This window comes from Falco biarmicus, chromosome 7 (genome assembly GCF_023638135.1).
Source record: "Falco biarmicus isolate bFalBia1 chromosome 7, bFalBia1.pri, whole genome shotgun sequence".
NCBI lineage: Eukaryota > Metazoa > Chordata > Aves > Falconiformes > Falconidae > Falco > Falco biarmicus.
This window is the reverse complement of record NC_079294.1, coordinates 65,597,506-65,620,996: the sequence shown is the minus strand read 5'-3', so window position 1 is coordinate 65,620,996 and position 23,491 is coordinate 65,597,506. Positions and strand designations below refer to the sequence as shown.

Below are 23,491 nucleotides of genomic sequence, written 5' to 3'. Positions count from 1 at the left end.
TTGGGAAATAGCACTTCACAGAGAGGCCTCAATACGTGTACCTGTAAAATCTCTTGTGTGTTTGATGTTGGCACTTCTCTGAAGATGTATTTTTCCAACACAAGCCTGAGTCAGTAACAGACAGCTCAGAGGAAAGGCTGGGCTCCAGGAACAAACACAGCTTTCGTCTTCTCTCTTTGAGGGCTTTGGATCGCAAAAAGAAGCGTAACCTGGCTGTTCAGTGTGTTTCTGTTCTGTGTTCAAAAGTCTGATGTGGAGGAGACCAAGAGCTGGTAATCGGTATTGAGTTAATTCCTGCCTTCATCGTTGCTGCCTTGCAAACTTCAAAGCAGAAAAGCTACTCTCTTTACACCTACAAGCATAATTTCCAGAGCTGAAGCAGGGTAATTTTCACATGCAAATTCAAGAGGCGAGCCTGCCTTATCTGAGCGGGTGGACTTGCTATTTAACGGGACAACAGCACCTCTCCTTTTCTTCCCAGAAGGGGAGCAAGGCAGCAGAAATAAAAGGTTTTCTTTTGCTGTTGTTTTAGAGGAAAAGATGTGTACCTTTAGAAAAGGGGGACATGCCACCTTGTGCTTTGTTTTTATGCTTTGAATTGTGTTGAATGCTGGAAAAAATAGAATTCAGTTTACCGTCTAGAGCTTTATATTACATTTTTCATAAGCTGTTGGAAGCATAACGCAGAAATCAAAGACTTGGCAAAGGAACAGGTCAGCTTTACAATCCCTCTTCTTCTCAGGCATTTGAAATATACAGATTTGTGGACATTAATCCTAACATTATTAATGTAGTGGGAAAACAGGGAGCAAATTTATAGTATTTACAGTTCTCACTGTTGGTTTTTTCATATTCTCTTTGGGACAGTAATTTCTCCCATTTATTATTTCAAAAGCCGCCTTCTTGGTCTTGAATATTGGTGGGTATTTTCATTGACTGTAACAGTGAAATTATTGGGAAGGAAAGTTATTCAAAGCAGAGAAGAGTGAGTGCCAGGGGACCAGGCAGGATAACTGCGGGTCTGATTTAGGCACCAGGTCACTTTGCAAGCTTAGGTACTCCTGCTAAGTCATCTCAGAAACGACCTGAGGGTTTGAGTTGCTCAGCTTCTGAAAACTGCTGTAGCTTGGGTTGGTTTTCTGTTTAGGTTTTTTGGGGTTTTTTTCCCCAGCAGTTCCACAAAGAGGGTGTTGAACCCTGGCTGTCATGCCTCCTTTGCTTGGTGACCATATTTGATTCTGTTTCTAGCTGGGCTGTCTGTCGGTGGCACATCAGTGAAGCGGGCACATCTAGCAGGTTTGCAAGCGTGGCCCCAGGCGTCCGCTGACCCTCAGGCATAAGCCTTCATGCAGGATGCTGTGTATAAACATAAAAATAGCTAAAGCTCATAAATACTTGGAAAGTTGCATTTTCACAGCAGAGCCTCTCTGCATTAGTTCCCTGTGTGGGCTGTCAGGGGCACGTGCAGCTTTTTGACATGCTCAGAAAAAAGCCTGATCCCGATGCAGAGTGGTTTTGGGCAGTCCTTATCGCTGGATTGACTATTCCTGAGGCTTGCCCTCCTTGAACAGCATGCAGGGACCGTGTTGCTGTTCCCTGATCCAGGCACACAGGCCAGTGTGGGCTGGCTGTCATCTCCCTGCACCCCACCATGTCTCTGGGAGGGAAATGACTGATGACCTCTGCAGAAACTGAGGACTTCATTGTTAATTGCTATGGACTCTAAGTCTGATTAAAATCAGCCTTTATTAAATTAAATAAGCTCCATCTGTTAATAGTGTGTGCCCTTCCACTGGAGATAAAGCAAGTCAAAGGAAGTATCTTTCAGATTATATTCTTGTTTCAGTTAAGGTACAGAATAGAGAAGTGGCTCAGTCCTTGAAGTCCAAGCCAGATCACCCCGAGTCTCTGGTCTCTAATGAATCAAACCCAAACCCAAGCTCCAGCGGCAGTGTGAATGGGAATAAAAATCCAGATTCAATGGAATGAATCTCAATGGTTTGGGCCCTGCACTTCAGTGTTGATGATAAATTTGAGCCAGGAACTGGCCTGAAATCATACTATATGGGGTGAAATAGACTTACAGTTCCATTCTCATTCTTCTTTTAAAGAATTTAATGTGTTGGATGACATTTCTCCTGGGGTTTCCAAGTACTTTGGTTGGGAATCATAGTGGGAAGACAGATGTAATTTGGCTGGACACTTTACTCTCTTGGTTTTGTTCTGCTTTTTCATGTCCCTCAGATCCCAAAGTCAATGAAGTACAGGGACTTGCCATTTGTGTTTGCATATACGCATCTGCCTTCCCGCTTGGAGCTTTCAACTCACCCTTTGATATGCAAGCAAAATGACACAGAACTGAGGGCTGAGTATGGAGGAACTTCTAGTAAAAGAAACCCTAAGGAGGGGAATTTGGCAGAATTACAATAGAGCTGATAAGATTATGGTGCCTGTGCCAAATCCCCTTCCCTTCCTGAAACGGCCTCTTGGGGTATTTGGGTGCTGGGTCTGAAAGTTGTTGCTTGTCACCATTTACAAATGGGCCCAGATGACTTGCTGATCTGGCTGCAGGGCTGCTGGGCAGCTTTCCGTAGACTTGATATGCTAAAACACCTTTGAATGGATAAAAGAGAGCTCTGGAGAGGAAGAGGTATCTCCAGGTCAGTGATGCTGTCGCATATATTCTGTCACCTTGCTTTTTGTGGCAGTGGGCAAGCAATGTGGAAACCGTAATGCCTGGATAAGGAAGGCAATGCAACATCCATCAAAGCACTGTATGGTACCTGAGGCGGTCCATGGTCATGAGGGATGCTGTGGCCTTTGGTGGACCTGTGTGGAGGAACTAGTCTGAGGAACCAGAAGGCATCTGACTCCCACATGAGAAACCGTGAGCAGATGCCATGTGCTTAGGTACTACGTGAGAGGGAAGTGCATCTTACCTGCCGTAAGGACAGGGCATTCCCTGCAATCATGCACCAACATCTATCTTACCACAGTTTTCAGGGATCTGGGTTGGTTTTTTTTTTTTTTTTTTCCTCTTTAAAAGCATTCATGCTTTTGTTTTTCATGGAGATCAACTTGGCTCTGTCCTTGTGCTTCAAATCCAGCTCACCTCTGGAAGTTGGAGAATCACAGGAAGTCTATTTAATCAAGTTCCCATTTGAAAAATCTTGCTTCCAGTGGAATCAGTGATAAAACTCCCACTGATTTCATGCAGGCTGAGGTTTTTTCCCAAAGCCACCAGACAATGTGGGTGAGTCTCTTTGATTTGTTGATTGAAAGTTGGGGCTTTATAAAGGTCCTTCCAATATTTAGTTATGTTGAAAATACCACAAGGACATTCTTTTATGGAATATGTTACACTGTGTTCCTTGACCTTGGTCATGTGAGCAAAAATGAATTTTTACATGTAATTAGCAGAGATAAACATAAAATAATATTTTGAGGAGATTTATTTTAGGATTGAGAAGAAAATGGAAAAGAGGACAGCAACTTTTCTTATGGTGACCTAAAGAGCATGTAACAAAGACCAAAGGATGTAATCAGGAGAAAGGTGAACTTAGGCTGAACTTTTCACTGGATACTGGAATATTGTCCCAAAGGATGTGGTGGATGTCTCACGTCTGAGTCACTTATAATGCTAGACTGAACTTCTGTTCACTAAAAACTGTACAGCAGCAAACAGGAATTTTGCCCTTTCTCCAAGGAATGGATTTGGTAGCCTCACTGGTCTTTTTCCTGCTCGTTTCTGTGATAGTGTCTGGCCTGTTTTGACAATTCCCTTATCAGAGAACAGCCCTGTCCTGCCTGTCAGGTCTTCCAAATCAGCAAGACTTGGAGAGATATGACTATATTATTAATTCATGCCCCGTTTTATATCAAACCTTTCTACCATTTATATGGAAAAAATTCTCTGGCTAAAGTCAGACTTCTAAAGCCAAGCAAACTTCTTTGGCAGTGAATTTAGGATGAAAACTCATTGCTTTTAACAGAGATTAGCGTACTGAAGACGACCTGTGGCCTTGGAAGATGCACACCTCATAAATCAAGGCTAACAGTAGTGTTTAAAAGCTTGGACAGAGCACTCACTGGCTGATCAGAGATGAAACTGCAAGTGCAGTATCCAGTAACCAAAAAAGCCGAGCGTCAGAAGTAAGCAATGTGTTCATACAGTTTGGAAACTGCAAACTACGGGAAAACAAGGGAGGAATCTTCCCCCATCACAGTTTAGGAACAGCCAAAATATAGGCTCATCCTTATGCTAGATAACTGCTGCTTTGTGTCCACAGAGTAAAGAGGACCTTCAGCTAAATGGGCTTGACCAGCTTTAACGTAGGGAATCCGAGGAAAAATTAGACAAGAAAGGAAATGCCCTCAAAATGAGAGCAGAGGACTTGGGATGTTCATTGTCAGATCAAGTCAGCCTAAAATCTGCCCGACCAGCAAAGAAATCATGTCAAGTTATTTTGAAGGGACTTGATCCCAGCGTGCCATTATCCTGACAATACTGATAAATCATACTGACTCCTGTGGCTATTGGGTACCTGCCTTCTAATAGTTGTCTGTTGTACTGGGTAGCAATGTAACTTCATCACTGTTACAGGGCCTTCAAAATTAAGGGATTTTTAACTGAGTGATTAGTGAGTATCATCTAACTCCACTGGGTGCTCCAAAAATCTCAACTGATGCACAAATACTTCTTTCAATTGCTGTCTTGGTTGTCATGCCTATGTTCTGCCTCAGTGAGTTCAGAGCTTCAACTGTGTGTACAATGTCATGCCTGAGATGTCCCCCTCTATTTTAATTTTCCCTCAGCCCCACCGAGGTGTTGCTGAAAGAGATAAGTCATCAGTTTCCCATACCTGTGAGGGAAGACTTGGGTGTTGGCAGACCAATACAGGCGAAGAAACCGGAAGCAGTGAGGTCTGGGGACAAAAAAGGAACCAGTTCTAGTTCTCTTTGAGCAAGGAGCGAGGCTTGACCACCAGTTGGCCTTGGATAGATTGGCAAACTATACGTCTGAGGAGTCCGAGAAAGGTAATTTATCCCAGCGGGGCTTTTTGGATATTTGCTTGCAATTACATTTGTTTTAGCGAAGTGAACAGAATTTGCTCTTCAGATTTTCATTTCCATGCCCAGAGTTTAGAGTTGCAGGTACCACCTGTTAACACTATGCAAACAAAATATAATTGACTCCCGCAGGAATCCCTCTGAAAGGCAGCACCTTGGGATTAAAGTTGCAGAGCCATCTATCTAAAATGATGTGGCAGATTTAATTAACGTGTCTAAAAATACACAGGCTGCAATCAAGCCTTTGCTTCTGCCCGTGTCTGTTCCCTGAAGGGGAATGCACATAATTTTCAAAATCTTGGGTTCTGTCAGCCACCTGTGAGTTGAATTTATTGATGCATGAGATTATCATAAAATTAATTTGGACACTGCTGAATTATGAGGTTGAAAACAGGTTGAGAAGTAGTTTCTCACCCAGTTTAAGCAATATGCTGTCAATAATGTTCTTTCAAGCCCATATGTAGAGCATTACTAGACAGCTACAGTTACAAACTGTAAATGCATGGAGATTGGATGCATATAGCCCCTCGTGGCAGAGAAAGATCTCCATAGCGTGGTACCAGGAATGATTTGGAATGACTTGAATCTGAGCAGCAGATAACTACAGACATCAAATACATTTCACTACTTGCCACTCAGGAGACAGATCTTTGCTACAGAGTCAGAAAATGGCATAGCAGCGAAACAGCCGAGGAGCCTTCAGTCAAGATGTCTATCTGTCTATCCATCACTTGGGGTTTCAGGCTTTGTATCCACTTTTTAATTAAAAGAACTTGTTTTTGTTAAAGCAGTAGCGGGCAGTGATGAAATGCAGTTTGCTAAGACTGCAGTAAAGATGTTAAGGGAAAAGAACAAATAGCATTTCTTATAGTGCTAACATGGTCTGCATCGAAGTTGCTCCCAGTGAGGCACCTTGTGCTGGCAGGTTTAGGCATTGCTTTTTGTCAGTTGTTCACAAAGGTCCTCTAAGGTTTTAGGGTGCAAATGAGGGCCTGAAGTCAGGTGCCCACGGTCTAGCTGAATGAAGCCATGTCAATGGCTTCACTCACAAGCCCAGATGGGACGTTTCAGGTCAGGTTCGTCTCTGGTAGAGATCCAGTGAGTTCAGTGAAACTCTCCGAGAGCATTGACCTAACTAACCTAACCAGCAGTAACATTCCTTGGAACAGAAATAATACTCTCAATCCAGAAATTTCAGACCCTGTAGAAGCATGTGTGTGGGAACGGAGCGGGGAAACAGTGCAAATAACTCTGGGCACTGACATCCTTGGTCAAATTTTAAAAATCACCCGTCTTGCTGCACACGCGGTGCCACGTGACAGGAGCCAGCTCTGCTGAGAAGGGGCTTAAGGGAATTCAGGGTTGGGATCTTGTAACAGACTCTTGGCAGAGCCAAGTAGATACTGCCTGTTATGCTTAATCCGTGTTTCAAAGTTATTTTACAATCCAGAGATTGATAAAACTGCTTTTGAGAAGCTGAAAATCGGGCATCTGCTGGATTCCAGTGCCCGTGACTCTTGGAAGAAGGGCTGTAGTGCATAGACCTTATTTCAGCCTGGTTGTGATGGCTGCCTCACCTGCCTGCTGATTATCTGCCTTCGTTAGCACAGCAGATGGCTGTCAAGTGCCCTGGTAACTGAAGTGGCCTCCCCAGCCATGTTTATAACTACACTTCAGGGACTAGATGTAGGTGCCAAGGTGACTGTTCCAGTTTTAAAGCCCAGTAAGATAAGATGATTGAGAAAGCTTTAAATAAAAGCTAACCTGTGGAAATCCCTTGACAAATCATCCGTTTGTGAACTTTTACTTCCTCTTAGATTGCCTTAATCTCCTCCATCAGATAGGCTAAAGAAAATCCAAGGGTACAAGAGAACTATTTTAATTTACACCCCCAACCTCACCCATGTTAACAGCCGGGGCTGTTTGCAAAGGCCTTTTGCATGTGGGATAGCATGTGTCCGAGGGCTGAAGCCTAGGGTTCCTTCAGAACAGAGTAAAAACAGAAAATAAAAATGAGAAACTGTAAAATATTCCCTTCTGATAAATAAAGGGAGGAGCAGAGAACTGTTGTGCAATGCAAAATGCAAATTCATGTCTCTACCATCGGATTTCTTTGCCGTCAGCAAAGACCTATGCTAAACTTTAAGAGTACGTTTATGTCTGCACTGTTTTTAGCAATTGTTTTGCTTTGTATTTCTGATCCCAGCAGGGCTGCGGGGGTAGGTGTGCCTGCAGGTATGTGTGAACTAATCTCACGCAGCCTGGTGGGCTGCTCACACGCCCTGTTGCCAGATCAGGGCTGTACAGTTGCTGTTGGGAGGTTTAATGACTTTGCACAATGTTAAATTGCGCATCCTCTTGGAGAGAGGGTTCTGGCTCTTTTTCAAGATCTATAAATACTCGGGAAGTTGGCCCGACTTCTCGTTGCGGGCTGTGGGCACGGTGCAGGCTGGGTGTGGGTACTGGTGTGCTCTGCAGGGAGCTCCGTGTCTGGTACAGGGCACGCAGGCAGCCACGCTCCTGTTCTGTGGAGATGGTGGGAGACACCGCAAAGCGATACAGGCAGTTCCCCCATGCGGGATGGTTTTATGTACTTTTCCACATTTCAAATACCTTACAAAAATGTCAGGAGGCCATTAAATAGCTCATCTGACCCCCCGTGGGTGTCCTTCCCTCAGGTGGGGAGGACAATGTCCAGACCTGGGTCAGATGTAAGCAAGCTGAGTCTTTTGGAGAAGGACTGGAGACGTGAAGATGAGGAAAATGTCCATGATTGTGACTAGCAGGGAGAGCTGTGAGACATAACAGGCCGTGTGCCACCGAACCTGCCTGGGAGCGCACCGAGAAACACGGGGGACTGTGAAGCTCTGCAGAGCGATGTGATATGACAGAAGTGGTCCTTGTAAGGTGGGATGCACCTACTGCACTTGTGAGAGACAGAAGTGATTACTTCAGCCTCCAGGAAATGCACCTTATTAATTTATTTTTATTTTTTATTATTACTAAATGTTATTAGTTTATTTTACTGCTTTTTACCCACAAGCAGGGTACTAAGGGCAAGCATGCAGCTGATGGCTGGTTACTGGCTGGGTGGGCATCTGTCGGGTGTGGGTCTGTCTGCAGTGACAGGAGGCACTAGGAAGCACACCAGGGCTACCCACCAGCTCCAATAAATAAGTTCTCAAAATTGTTTTTATAGCAGACACTGAATAAGTCTTTTAGACTCCAAAGTAAATGCTGCTTCTGGAACTTCTCAGTGGATTTTTATTAAAGCTGGCTGAGGCTGGAGGAAACAGCTCCTCTGACGTCAGAGGCTTTATATCGGGGTGTTTCGATTTTTATATTGTGCTCCTCTGGGCATTTAAGGCATTTCCGCTACACAGCAGATCCACCTGGAACTGTTTCATTCCTTTCTGCTTTGATTTAAAGCAGATAAAAGTTCTTGCCTGCTGCCAATTATTAGAACGTGTTTCAGTCTAATTTTGGGTATCATTTGGAGTTTATGTCAGTGGATCTTTAGTTCTTTGGAGCGTGAACCTTGAGCAGACCACGTTTCTCATAAATAAGAGAGCAAAGATGCTGAGCCTAGTCTGTTGCTGGAGATAGACGATCATGCTCCCTCTCCCAGTATGCTGTAAAACGCGTGGTGTTGCATCTGCTGGCTCCCGGCCAGGTGTTTGAGTCTGTTTAGCTGTGGCTAGACTTGTTGCGTGTGTTCTTCATTCATCACAAGCCATGTCTGAACTTGGCAAGTGCTGCCTAGGCCATGGGCAGTGGCTCTGCCAGGTGAGCCGTTAGCGGCTGGTCTCGGCTGGAAGTCTTCTTCCTGCCGGTCTTGAACGCGATTCAACCGTGCTGAACAGCAAACCACAGCTACGCTCACGTGCATGCAGTAGTGGAAACAGTTTGACACGCAAATCAGAAATGTCACTTCATTTAGCCAACGACTCTTGGCTGAGAAAGACCTGGACTTGTGCTCGGACCTGCAAGAGAGCAGATGGCTAATGTGGTCATCAGGCATTGCACCGTAATCCCACATCAAAACTTGGCTTTCCACAGAGGTCTGTGAACAGGAGTGAAATGTAGAATGTTAAATACAAAGCAAAGCAGAACCATTCCATTATAACCTGCAGTGATGGGAATTCAGTGCTGCTTTTAAGCAGCAGGGTTCTTAACTCCAGGCTTTTTCTATCTGGTTTTATTTCCCAAACCCCGCATTATCTTGTTAGGAGAGACATTATTTCCCTCTGGTAATTCCTCTTCCCTTCCTCAACTCTCCCGCATTTTTTAAACTCACAGTGGGGAGATTAAAATTTATAGTTGTTGGAGCTCTGTCTGTCTTTATTTCCCCCCTTTCCTAATTCTTCGACTCATCATGTTAAAACAGCACTAATTAAATCTGTTCTCACTTAAAATGCAGTCCTGCCTTCAGTAGGCAAAATTACATCTGGACTTTTCCTGAATCGGTCCAACCTTGGCTGTATTTCAACAGAAACCAGTGGCACTACACTGGGGTAAGATCGGTGTCGATAGATCAGAGTCAGGCCTCTGGTTATCTGAGTTATACGCAGCCAGTACGCTACTATCTGTCAGAGTTTGTTAGCTCACATGCGAGGTTATGTGAGCACAAGTACATTGCTCGTCTGGGTCAACTCAGGCTCTACACCCGATCAGCCAGCTAGGAGGGGGAATTGCAAGGAGCCGGTCAGATCATCTGCCCTGCTTTGCTGTTTGGAGAGGGTTTGTTAGCCTGGGGGTAGTGTCCACCCCCCCATGCCTGTGTGCTGCACCCACACGAGAAGGTCTGAGGACAGACGCTGTCAGAGCTGGCGGCCGGGGTCCCTGCCTTATTGCCTTTTGCTGTCAGGTTTATCCCAACCCTTCGAAACTTAGATAATGACAAATTGCTGGTAGATTCCTGAGCAAGCCTTTGGCCGGTGAGTATTAGGAGAGTGGGGAGCACTGGTTGGATCAAGTCTGTAGTGTGGACATCTCCTTGGAGGTCATACCCCAGCCAACTGAATTCAACACGTGCTTCCAGCTGGCTGTGGCACTTTTTCTCATGAGCTGTCCTGGACTCCTGTGTTTCTGTTCTGTACACAGCTGTCTTTCAGAAGTGGCTGGATTTAATGGCATGGGAATTTTCTTCTCCTGCCAGAGGTTTTGGTACCAGTCTTCACATTCCTTTCCAAAAGAAGCGCCAGACGCTCTGCAAAGTCCACATGAGACCTTGCTGTTTGCAGCCAACCCGTGATATAGCAGCAATCTCAAATGCTGAGATAGATACGTAGTTAGTAAATAGCTTTGAGAATTCTTTGAAATAATAGATACATATACTGTATAAATGTAAGAGATCTTATTATTTTTATTGCTAGGACTGTGCTGTGCGACACTGCTGGGGAAAGATCACATATTGCTGTTCTATTTCTCTTGGGATACAATAAGATACTTGCTTAGACCTAAGAAAACCTGCTGCTGTGCCTGCCTCTGATTCATGCTGCATAGTTAAATGCCATGGGAAAGCACTTGTAATACAAACACTTTTGTTTATAGGCAGACATTTCATTATCATATTACAGAATTCTCAGGACCAGCTGTCACGTGAGATTTCTGGCTAGGACATTTAACATAAAATTAAAGCACAGCGTCACATGCCCATTTAGCTGAAAACCTGAGCATAGTATCTGTGCTTTCCTGTTCTCTGTAAAGAGCTTCTTGGATGATATTTCTGTGCAGATTAGTCATGAGAAGTCAAAATGCAGTAAGCTTGATGACGTCTTTGTGACTGGATCAGAGAACAAATATTGTGATCTGTTCCGCATGGGCTCCCTGCAAGTGATTAAATTTCTTCTCCAAGGAATCTAGGTCATTTGCTAGGACCAGAGCACTGGACATCTATGGAAAGGAAAACCGAAGTGGATTGTTTCCATACTTTTGAATCCAAAGTTTTACTGATAGTCCTGGATACTTTGGGAAAACGCATAATGGTCCCAGTACGATGTGGAAAATAATGCTACAGGTTAATAACTCTATGTAAAGGAAAGCTCAGATGCCTATTTCTAATCCTTATACAGTTTGCAAGATTGATTCCTTTGTTCCCAGGCAAGTAAGGGTTATGTTTGTGAGTATGAGTGTGCAGGGCCATGTTTTCTGTCCTGATCTCTTTACTTTTTCCTGCATCCATCACATCTGCCTGCTGGGTTGCATTCCTGTCTCCGATAGTCTGTGTGCTCTGTGCACTGGTTCCCTTTCCTTCTCTTCCTTCCCGTTTGATTTAGTCCCAGTGTCCAGGTTGAGATGTGCTTCCAGTATTCCATCAAGGGCTCACTAATCGGGCGTAGACTCCCCAAAGGTGACTCATGAACTTACCTCCCTCTGGGTTCAAATGCACAAGAGTTCTGAAGCATTTAAGTCCTCTTCTGGTCCCCACCTGCTGGCAGTGTCTACAGGAGCTAGGTGCCCAGGTTTCTAAAACAGTGGCACTGGAAAACACAGTGAGAGCAACAAAGAAACCCCTTTCCTACAGATATAACCAAAAGGAGAAATCTGCTGGTTTCCTGGTCTGTTTAAGCCTGTGTTGTCAGGTAATTAGCCTACAACATCTTCTTACACCAACAACAGGAGATGAACTGTCAGGAATGTTTCACTAACATATTTTTGGAAGAGAAAAATCCCATTTATCCTGTAGGGAAAGATTGTCTTAATTGTCATCTAGAATTTGCTAAGTGACACTGCCTTGCTACCGTGCTGTGCTAAAGGATGAGTGAGAGTCGATTGCTCCAGGTCAGGACATGTCCTTCTCTCAGAACCTGCCATCCCTTTTCACTCCTCCTGTCCTGGCTCTGGTCTTTGACTATGAAACCATAAACAAACCAGAACACTCCTCTGCTTCCGTGTGATAGACCCATAGCTGTGAGACTCCCAAGAACAGGTACGGAGGTTTATAACTTTGCAGGCTTTCTGGGGCTGTGGCTGGCGAGCCAGCTCTCTTGAATGAAAGCTGGAGCTATCTGGACTTGTGCACTGCTGTTCAAAATTCATGCAAGGCATAAAATGTGCTGTAACCTTTCACCACTGGCTCAGGGCTTCTCAGTGGTGTTGGCAAAATGTGGTCAAAGCAACACAGCCTGGATGAGAGCCCTTGTGAGCTGCTTTGCTGAGAAGCTTCTACTTCCACTAGGCAGCATTTCCTTTCCGAAAAAAAGCCCCATTTAATAGCTCTGTCTTGTTTGGTGCCAGTAAGCAGGAAGATGAAGATTGCTTCTGGCTTTGTAGATGCCTTGCAGTAGTAGAGCTGGTCTCTCTTTTTTTTTTTTTTTTTTCTTCAGCATATGTAAAGCAGCCTGTTACCAGGGTCAGTGGTCAGCCTGGGAAGTGGTCCTCATGTCCTCTGAGAGCTGGGTGGGTATTCAGGCTGCAAATCAGGCTTTACCAAGCTGCTTGCCTGGTGCTGCAACTTCTGAGCTCACCAGAGACATAAACACATCCAAGCGCACAAGCTGAAGGTGAAAAAGGGAGCAGGGGAAGGAGATTCCTAAAGTATACAGGGTGGGGGAGGGGCATCATCTGTTTATTGTATTTTTTTTAGTTCCCTCCCCCCTTTATCCTGAGGTCATGAAATGTGTTTTTCCAGCAGTGTCACAGTATGAAGAAATACAAAAACACATACTCCTGTTGCAATATGATCTGCTGGTAGGAAACCATGTGAATGTTTTGAAAGACCGAGAGTTTCTTCACAGATCAGACTGATTAGTGTGTCTGGACCATAACTCAAATCAGTGAGCATCTGCCCCGTGTTGCCACACTGGATATGATGAAAAATGACCCATAGTCCGCCAGAAACACGACTCATTCTTTGACCGGCAAGTGTCTTGGGATTTTGAAGAAAATACTTCAGAGATGGGGGGAGAAGGAATGAAGATAAATAAACCTAGAAAATACCCTGTGTAAGAGTTGCAGGACTGTTGACAGGCTTCCAGCTTGAAAAACGTAGTCCAGGGACAGTTTTTCCACAGCTGCGCTTTTGTGGCGTGCATCTTAGCATAGTAGAAAACCCTGCATTTGAAGCAGGCACCTCATTTCCACTGTGCTTCCAAGGGAAGCCTGAAGTCTCTGTGAGTTTCTTGCACAGACGGGGTGAAAAGAATGGACGAGGGATGTGGTTTCAAAGCTGTATCAGAAGGATGAGGTGTGCAGTCAGTGAAGGAGCTCTGCAGTTCCACTCCTGTTGGGAGCAGGAGCCCCAGCCAGAGCTGAGCATGGCTGGGGCAGTTGGTGGGGTTAGACCCGTGGGTTTCCCAGGGAGGGTCCCTTCCGTGTCTTTTCATCTGGTTTATCTGAGGAAAGAAAAAGCCAGTGCTTACTCATGGTGTTGTTTCTGGGATGCCGTTGGAGCTCACGTGGCTCTATCTCAAAGTGGCCAGCAGGTTTGGAAAGGAGAGGATTCACACCATGCTGCTGTAGATGCATCTTACATGTCCTAACGCTTTCCAGGAGTGAAAACTGTACTTCCCAAAAGTCAGGCTTTTATTTACAGTGCACTGAGATAGTTGTCTTGCTGGGGCTGCTGAGTTGTTTCCCACAAGAATTTTTTCTGTGAAGTAACCTAACCCTCACAGATGTGCTTTGCAAGAAGGAAATAACTTTTCTCCAAAACCCATCTCTGCTTCCCCTTTCACTTTGAGCACCCACCACTGCTGTTGGTGCTGTACGGGCTTGTGTGAAATTCGGGAAGTTCCCGGGCTCTTGGGAGCTGTGTGACCGTGGGGCCGTCAGCCGGTGTGTCCGAGCCGACCCACCAGTGAGCACCGGCCACGTGGCTGAGAGCACGGCTGGGTGCAGCCACGCACCCCGGCAGTATGAACACGGCATCCTGGACACGTGAGGCTGATGCAAGCACTTGTTGGTTCCGTCCTCTCTGAGTCCTATTGTGGTTTTCGGTGGGGTTCTTCTTCCTTTTTATAGGAGCCCTGTTTTCACAGTTTCAGGTTACTGCAGCCTCACAAATGAGATCGTGAAAAAAAGCAGCGTGAGCCCGGTACGAAGTGGCATAGGACCAGCGGTTGAAATTCTTCTTCCAGGAGAATTTTGTAAAATTTCTCAAAATCAGGGCCTCATTTTTATTTTAACACCTTATTTAACCTAGAAAGTGCTGTGGGTTTTTTTAATTATTATTTTTAATAGAATAATTAAAACTGCTAAGTAGAGTTTAAGACACAATTAAGGACTTCTCTAGGATTATATTTGATAAATCACAGACTATGTTAAAAAATGTTCTACAAAAGATTGTTCTGTTAAATTGTATCTAAATTCCAAACAACTTTTTCACCAAGCAGTATTATTTCTAAGCTTCAAATCTTTTCGAAAATTTCATCTCAGTATTTTCAACCAGTTAGAAAATGCTTAGTGTTGAACCCTGTCAAATCCGGAAGACTTGCTGGTCGTTACAATCTCTCAGGTCCTCGTGATTTCAGCTGACTGCAATTAATAATGATAATATTCAGTTTTAATTACTTGGGGCACTTTTCTTGTTTTTCAGAGGTGTGTTTGGCACTTGTAGAAAGCATCACTGACTCTCTAATCTTTCACTGGGGGGATTAATCTTGCTGGTTTCATACTCTGAAGTTCCACGGGACCAAAAAGGACTGGACTGCTTTGCTTTGCACAAAGCAATGACCACTTCAGCCTGTGAAGTATTTATGTCTTCTCAGTTGGCCTGTGTGACTCTCAAAGCATTAACACGGCAGCGAGTTAAATGATATTTAAATTTAGGATTCAGATGACTGCAAAAACTGAAACCTCTGTGGGCTCACATATGCTTCACCACGTTTGCAGCACACAGCCGGCAATCTGTGAAACAGCCCATTGCCAACGGAAACACAAACAAGGGCTGTCAGAAAATTTCTGTTCAAAGGTCAGTAGTAAATGACAGACACTTAAATGTTGTTTTGTCTCTGTTCTACAAGCTGGGAAATAATAGGATTGGATTTTGATCAAGAACTCTGTTTTATTCCCTCCGGTCATTAGCTTTGTGGTCTCCTGTACTCTAAGACAAAATAGAGCTGATAGTAAAGTGGGGAGAGCTTTGGCGGTTCACTTGTTTTTTGGATTTTTCTGGAGTTCAGCTATCTATATACAGTGAGCACCTGTTGTCTTTGACTGGGACTCAGTCTGTTTATCCTGATGCTTTCCAATCTGAGACTGGTGCCCACCAGGCCGGTGGGCTGCTGAGCCAGACCCTCTAATATCCCGGCTCCCTGTGTGCCCCAGTGCTGTCACCTGGGGCAGACCAACACACAAAAAGTGAACATGTGAATTTTCTTATTGTTTGATAAAAGGGCACAGCAAAAGCCCTTCTGCAGGGAGCTGATTTCTGTTTTGAATGGGGAGCCATGGGTGGCCCTCATGAGGAGTCTCCTGGCTGGCAGGGTTGGGAGCAGGGTCACATCAGCTGTGAGCTGAACCTGCAGGAGAGTGATCTTGACATGCAGAATTGCAAGGATTGCGGATTTGGGTTCTGGACTATTTAAAATAGATATCTGAAGCTTTATGTAGCACAGTATCGCACCCTTACCTGTTCCTGGAGTTGAAGTGAGCAACGGAGGTGTCATGTTTGTAGGTAATTAAAGGTTGCTGCTCTCAGTCCTTACCCAACCATGTACCCTTTGCACAGTATACCTTTGTGGAGGCTTCACCCTGTGTTTTAGCATCGTTTGGTCATTTCACTTCTAATAGTCCTTCCACTTCCATTATATCCCCTGAGTAATGCTGGCTTGGAGGACAGTGCAGTAAGTGACTTCTCCCTAATCTGATTTCTGATTCTTAGTGGCCTGGATAGACCAGCATTAGTTTGCTATTTCAATCTGATCCATCAGAGTCCCCTGCTGCACAGGGCTGCTCTTTTATATTCCTTACGTGGCAAAACCACAGCTCGATTCAGCTGGTCTCCAAAGCAAGGCCACCCAGGCCATGGGTGTGTGGAGCAGAGACAATTAACTGCCTCCCGCTGGGGCAGACCCAGTGCAGGAGCTAAGCAAAGCCGTCTGCTGTTGGCAAGAGCTGCTGAGGAGAAAAGGGGCCTCTGCAGGCTGTGACAGGGTGTGTGGTGCCATGCAACGATAACTGTTTATGTATTATATTAATACTTTGTCATCTGGATGCTGGCAGGGTTCACTCGACCCCTTTATCACCAGTTCTGCAAATAATGGACTGTTTCTGAGTGCAACTTGAAATAGAAATCCCTCCAGAAGCATTGGTTTTAACATGGCTGATGGAAGTTACAGCCAAGTCAGTCACCAGACATAGCTGAACAAGGTGAACAGGGTGTCAAGGTGGGGATTGGCATGGGTTTGGGGATGGAAGATCGTTACACTCTCTTTTACACTCTCTTGTATGAAATGCCAGACTTCTCCCTGCTGTCCGAACCCTTACTGATGGATTGTAGTCTGGAAAGAGAGAAAACAGAAACAAGGGAGATACAGTGGTCTTTTCCTGAATTAAGGGACCTGAATGTGGTGGCAAGAAGCTGCATCCACCATTTCATCAGAAGATTCTTCCTGGGAATTAGGTGAGGTGGGTAGAGCACTGGGGATATGCCAGACTTGTGGGCTCCCAAGCTTGGAAGGGTGCTGCAGTCAGACGTAGTCTGTACCACCTGCCTTTGCTCCAGAGCAGCTGGCTCAGGTAAAGCACGGTGGGGCAAATCGCCACACTGACAATGTAATGGAGTGAGGGTCAGGGCAGGAATACCTCTGGGACCAGCGATTGGACTTGTTGGATTCTGGAAAAGAGCTACTTGAGTCTGGTGGAGTTTGGATGTGCTTCTAATTCCCTTTGGGGTTTCCCCTCTCATGGCTCTCTGTCAGGCATGTTCATTGCTCAGACCCAACGAGATTTCTTTACTTGGCATTGCTGGACTGCATGTCCAAACCGAATCTGAAAATCCACCGTCCTCCCTCACTCTGTCCACCGGCCCCAACCTGCAAAGGAAGTACATGATCCCCCTCAACATCAGCCAGTTCAGTTAACAGGGCAGGAAGGTGAGGAAAACAGCCCGCTTCTTCCACAGTTCAGCACGTATGTGGCTGGCAGTGGTGATGTTTTAGATTTTTGTCAGCAAGCAAGAAACAGAGACACGGCTGAGCTGACTTTTCAGGGGCTGTGGTCTCAAAGACCTTTTGCGGCTTTGCAAACTCTTTTGCAAAATCCAAAAGCTTTGAAAACTCCTGGATATGATTGCACAAATCTTGGAGCAGCATGTGCCAAAGTCAGTCATTCTGCTGCCTGTGGCACCTGTTTAGATAGCCAAGCGGCTCTGCCTGCTGCCAAGCCTGAGGCTGAAGTAAGGGCATAGGCATGAATGGGAAAATTTGCGGACTGGGAGAGGGTGGATCTTCCCATGAACTGTTGCCTGTCTCCTACTGTCACACACCAGCATCAAAGGTCTCTGCTGTGACCTTTGAGGATGATTGAGCTTAGCACGAGGAGGAAACTGCCCATGTGAGGAATATCCCTATGAACGGCGTTCTGTCGCCCTGGCGGGATCTTGACTTAGGTCTGGGCGCGGTGAGAGGCAATTGCCTTTCCAGCAGAGTCAGGGATAAGTTGGTTTGAGTCAAGAGCTTTCCGAGTACCTCCTTCACTGTGGTTTTCTCAAGCTTGGCAGCCTCCAGCGTTACTGAAATGTGACTGACGTAGGCACAGGGTGAAATGGTTCCTTCACTACCCAGGAACTAGTGCAGCTCCTGACCTGTCCCCTGTCCCACTCTGGTGCTGCAGAGCAGGAGAGGGATTTAGGAGTCCGCTGACATCTGCACCCCCCAGGAAAATCACGCTTATATATACAGATTGTAGACTGACTCTAGGACTGATGGATATGTATTATGATGATTACTGTAGTGCTTATGGAGTGTCTGGAGTATTTGGTATAAAGGCTTTATTCTTAGAAAGTTGAGCTTGGGTGTCTGAAGCTAAAAGCGGAAGTTTCTACTATCTGAAATAACTGTGACATAAGTAAAAGTGGTAGGAGACTTGTGGATTAGGTGGATTCAGCACAAAAAGCAGGATGTAGTAAAGACTGATCGGTAAGCAGTTTTCTGGAGAGTTTTCCAGGACAGGCTTACTAGAAGTACGGAGTGATTGGTAACGACTGCCTTGACTCTGCCTGGTGGGACATGTTTCCTCATGCTGGTTGTGGGAACCGAGGTGTGTGACCCTCTCGCCTTTCCAGATCACATTGTATCCAGCCAGTGACACCAGGGCTGGTTCTGGACCCAAGAGACTGGATTCCAGAGATGTGTTAAAATCTTTGCTCCTGTTTTGCGTCTGTCCCTGACACCAAGAGCTCTAGGGTAGAGTGAAAATGTGCATGAATCTTGTGGCACTCCCTAGGTCTGGAGCCAAGACCTAAGCAGGATGCAGTCACTCATCATATTCTGCCTTTCTTTCCCAAAACTCCTGCATTTGTTGCCACCAGTCAGAGGTAATGAGAAGAGTATCCAATATCCTACAAAGCAACATGGTCTTATGTCTGTTCTCCATTTCCAAATCTTTGTCTCTGTTGTTCTACTTATGGGTGGATCGCAAAAATAATTACCTAAATGAATCAGGCGCCAAAACACTGTAAGTGATCCTGTACTCCAAAGAATAACAATGATTAGGTCACCCTCCTAGCTTATCTCAGGTTCCCATCCTTAAAATAAGGGCAGCAATATTTTTGCTTTTAAAAGAGCAGGACGAACTTGTTCGTGTTTGAAGTATTAATTGTTGTTATTATTACTATTACTCATATGGATGACAGGGAAGCACCTAATGAATTCTGGTTATGTTACAATAGGCCGTGACTGCTATTATCATGACTAATGCAGCATAAATTTACTAGGCTGCTTGTTTATACTAATGCAAACTCCACCACATACTTGCGGTCCATTACCAACAGATCACCGTGGCCAGGAAGTTCTTATGGTGCTGATCGTTTTGTGTTACACCTCCATCCTTTCAAAAGACAGCAGCCTTGCTCATTCAGTAGAGGTATCTTTGCATGTGCCTCCGAAGAGGAGCTGCCCAGTGTGTTCTCTCACTGCCTAGCGATGGCAGGGTCTGTCTGGAGCAATTTTTTCCCTTCTGCTTTAAAAGACACACAGAGAGAAGCAGCTTGGATTTCCAGCTGTTGATTTCAGATGCTTTCCACGGAGTGGGTCCTTTCAGCTATTAGAGAATCGTAGAGAGCGTTTCTAATTATATTCCTTAATAGTTTGCTAGAAGTGAGACCGGGGATGCGTAGGGTGACAGAATGGGACGTTACACGTCTGTATTTGGGTATGTAGGAGTGGCGTTGCCTTTGCTGTTGGCTGTCAGACAGGTGTGATGCCATTTACCCCCTTTGCAGCCATCACACGGGGAAAGAGCAGCATTACAAACGAGCCGTCCTCCCCAGGAGCTCTGCCCGATCCTCCGTGGGCTGAGCCGCATGAGCCACACACCCCTTTCTGGTTAGGGCCACCTCTTCCCGGCTGCTGCTGGCCAGTGGCCCGTACCTCCACGCCTGCATACCCATGGAGGTGTTCAGTGTTCACCTCTCCCTCCTCCCAGTGAATTCTCAGCCAAAGGCCACCTCTGAAAGTTGCCTGCGTGGTGTGTTGCGTCAGTCCCTGCACAGCCCATGATTCAGCAGTTGTACAAGTTTCATACCTGTTAGGGATGTGCCAGAAACCACAAATGTTCCTGAGCCAGCGACAGCAAAAGGAACTGGGAGTTTCCACTCAGCTGAAGACAACGTCTGCAGTAGATTTTCTCGCAAATTGGTTTCATTTCATTGCCAAGAGATGAAAGTAAGGAAAGGATGCCAAGGGATGACAGCAGGAAAGCCAGCATCTGGATTTCTAGAGCCCAGAAAGCCCAAGATCTTCAAGAAAGCAAGTGACATTACTGTGCACTGAAGTCTGTTTAAAAGAGAACAAAAGTCCTCCTTGGAAGCAAGGCCATGAAACCATTAAGTATTTTAGGAAAATCCCCAAATGTGAGATCAATTAAAAGAAGACATTCCAGAGGTGCATGGGAGCAAAAAGCAAACGTCTCTGCAGGCTTCAGCTTGGCAATACCATTATTCAAACACGTGTTGGCACAGGAGCAGTCGCCGCAGTGTGCGAGCTGTGCGTCCTGGTGCCAGACCCCAGGCAGAAGGGTTGTCCTGCTGCTGGTGCAGGGGTGGGCAATGCAAGAAGGGGCATCTCCTGGCATCCCGCAACGCTTCCCGCCAGCTCTGTCTGCTAGAGAGCCAGGAACGCGTGCCAGCAATGGCAAGATTGCTTCTCACTTAGCGTAGCAGAGACTGGGACACAGCCTTGTTGGTTTCGTTCAACCGTTGGCTCAAGTGAGTTGAGCTGGCGAGGAGAGCTGTGTTGCGAGGACAGGGAGCCTTGTTCCCGACCTTCCTCCGGCTCCTTTGCCACCCCCTGCTCTGTGCAGGGATTTTAAGATCAATGCAGTTCAGGTGTGAGGGGGAAGGGAAGGAGTGAGCGATTGAGGGCTGGCAATAGAATAGCCAGTCTTTGCTCGGGGACCGGAGCTGCGAGGTAGCCAAGATAACAGCGGCTGGCGCGCAGCCCTCTGTAAGGGAGGGAGCAGTGGAGGTGCAGTTTGGTGGCAGGGGTCGCTGCCGGCTCAGGCCTGGGGGTAACGCTTACGCTTGGGAAAAGTGGCACTGCTGGAGATGGATGGAGAGTGCATGGGGGAGAGAAGGAGGGGACAGTGAAGAACTGAGCCTGCTCCATCCTGCGTTACCATCCTTCATTAAATTAAAACATCCCAGGCCAAGGCTGATGTTGTTGAACTTCTTGTCAGGCCATTCTCTTCTGCTTCCTCCCTCCCAAAGCAAAATTTTCTGGCAGCATGTGTTTAACAGTGTGTGTTGCAGGCAGAGATGGGGATCCCCTTGAACTGTGAACTGTTGTAGGCATGGGAATCCTCTCTAAATAGCCTTGAAGTCATTTTCCCAACACGCTTGGATTGTGAGTCTGTGCCAGATCCCCATAAGGGCTGCTTGGCTGTGATCAAACAGACGGCTTAATGACAGGAGATGCAAATGATTGCTTCGGTTGCTGGTTAAAGATGATCTGAGCATAAGTGGGAGGCTGAGTTCTCATGGAGCTGCTCTGTGTTAGGTTGGTGCAAGGTGGGGGGTGCAGAGGGGCTGGGGGGATTCAGCCTGCGATGTGTCCTGATGTGTCTGCAGGTGACACAGCGGCTCAGCTGAGCGCAGGGGCAGACTGTGCGTATGCGGTTCGAGCAGGACTCCGAGCTCCGCCAGTGTTCGGTGTGGCTTTGAAAAAGTTGCATTTGCTAAATAATTTTAAGCATAAATTGAGTACCAGAGAGCAGGATGGTGCTGTTAGCACTGCCTGGGCTTTCCTACCGACTCCCGCAGTGCACAACCAACAGCTTACCTCCCTCTCCCTGTGTCCACACACCAGTGCACACCGCTGTGTGCCATGTTTGATAGTACAGTGTTTCACTGCTTGGTTTGGGCTTCTGCCTGGAAGAAACCACATACCTGGCACCCACCCAAGAGCTATTTATAGTAGAAGTGCCTAGAAGAGTGTGACAACTTTAGAAAACAAGGAATTGCCAAATAATCCTGTAGAGCGCAGCAAATTACCCCTCTGCCATACACACCACTAGCCCCAAATCCTAGTGAGAGTCGGTACCAAGCGGCTTAATGATGGAAACACTGCCAAGAATCAACAAGGACAGCTTGAGTCCTGCACAAAATACCACGTCATGAGCAACAGCCCATGCGACAGATCATGCGAGCTTTTTGTCCTTCTGACAAATCCTGCGGAAACAAACCCTGGGGACATGAAGACTTGATTCTCCAGCAACACGGCAGAGTGTCTTGGAAGATGCCTCCACTCTGTAAATAGTGATCTGTTCTTCAGACTCTTCCAGTCCTCAACCCTTTCTTGGTTTTACTGCACATCTTAAAAAAAGGATCTACTAAAGAAGACAAAAACTCTCTAGTGTGACCTTGGAAATGGGTACCTGTACCTGTACCAGCTGGTGGACTGGTTGTTCCAATCAGGTCGATGCAATTTTTGCATCAGATGCTGTTTCCCCTTTCATAACTCACAGACGGCAGGTGTCTCTCTCGCCTTGTCAGGAGCTGGTGGGCAGAGGTCTGCAGGGAAACCCAGGCTTTATTTTTCACTCTGCCTGGCTGGCTGTTGCAACAGGGTGACCTTGACCCTTCCTGGGCTAAAGCAGTTCAGTGTATAAATGAGCATTGAACCCCAATACGTAAAAACAACAACAAAACCCCGACCAAACGCCCAAACCAGACATTGCCTAGCTTCTACGTGGAGCAGAGCGTCCTGTCCAGTATATCATACCGCCTCCTTCCTGGTGCTTCCCTGTAAACACCATTTACGTTGGGTGTTTATACAATCCATAGGCTCCTTACAGTTCTGCGATACCTCCACTTGTTCCACCCGCCAGACTAGTTGTAACAGTCACTAAATTTGTTGCTTGCTTACTTTATGTACCTGCAATTTCCTGGTTTATATGTCCAGAGAGGTTTTGTAGTCTTTAATTTAATACTATTCATAGATTTGATTGAGTATTAGTTAACTTCGTAAAGCACCTTAATGGGCAGTCTCTTTTTAATTATATATGGCAAAACCTATAGAAACAAAGGAGAATTGACCCAATTTGTTATAGCTGGTTTACAAAGAGCCCTTGAGGTGACTGAGCATCACTTTCTCTCTTTATTGTATTTCACGCGTTTCCCAGCTCCTGGCAATTCAGGATAGGAGTCTAACCTCTTCCCTGAAGCAGCCTCCCCATGCAGTGCGGCTGCTCCTTCTCCCTCCAGCACCGAGCCAAAACCCAACAGCTTGGCAGTTATTTTAGGCAGGAGGAAGACGACTGACATAGTCTCGTGGAGTTTTGTTTTCTCGCTGCTTCCTGGAAAGGTGCAAAACACTGTTTTTCTGAATGCTGCTGCATACTGTGAGACTTTGCCTGTGCTCGTGGATCCAAACACTTTATACACACAGTGCCTTGCCCGAAAACGATTTCCCTGTGCTCTTCTCAAGTCTCCAGGCTCGCTGCTTGCTCTCACTGCCAGCTTCTCTGCTTTTCTTTGTCTGTCACAGGCACGCAAACCTGCAAAATAAGAGAGAAACTTCTCTGCCAGAAACCTGGGTGGACACCTTTCTCGATGCAGCATGTGCCTGTGTTTCAGCTGGAGGCTGCTGTTGTCACAGCACCAGCTGATCAAGTTTGACTATTTCCTAAAATATCTTAAAACCCACTTTAAATCCCGTTGAACTTGTAATGCTATCACATCAATCGTGGAAAGGACCAAGAAGAATTTCCTGCAACTTTACAATGGCTAAATGACTCTGTATGGGTTAATGTATCTCCT

The 23,491-nt window shown here is 45.9% G+C and overlaps 2 long non-coding RNA genes across 2 annotated transcripts in view; one reads left to right on the top strand and one right to left on the bottom strand.

Moving 5' to 3' along the window:
- Positions 1–23,491, top strand: part of LOC130152479 (uncharacterized) — an 83,588-nt gene that overhangs the window by 55,695 nt on the left and 4,402 nt on the right. The gene's annotated exons all lie outside the window — the stretch shown is intronic.
- LOC130152480 (uncharacterized) lies at positions 8,033–13,998 on the bottom strand. The gene is made up of 2 exons (XR_008822987.1): positions 13,762–13,998; positions 8,033–13,406 (listed from the first exon to the last, which is right to left on the bottom strand). It is a non-coding gene; the product is annotated as an uncharacterized LOC130152480 (long non-coding RNA).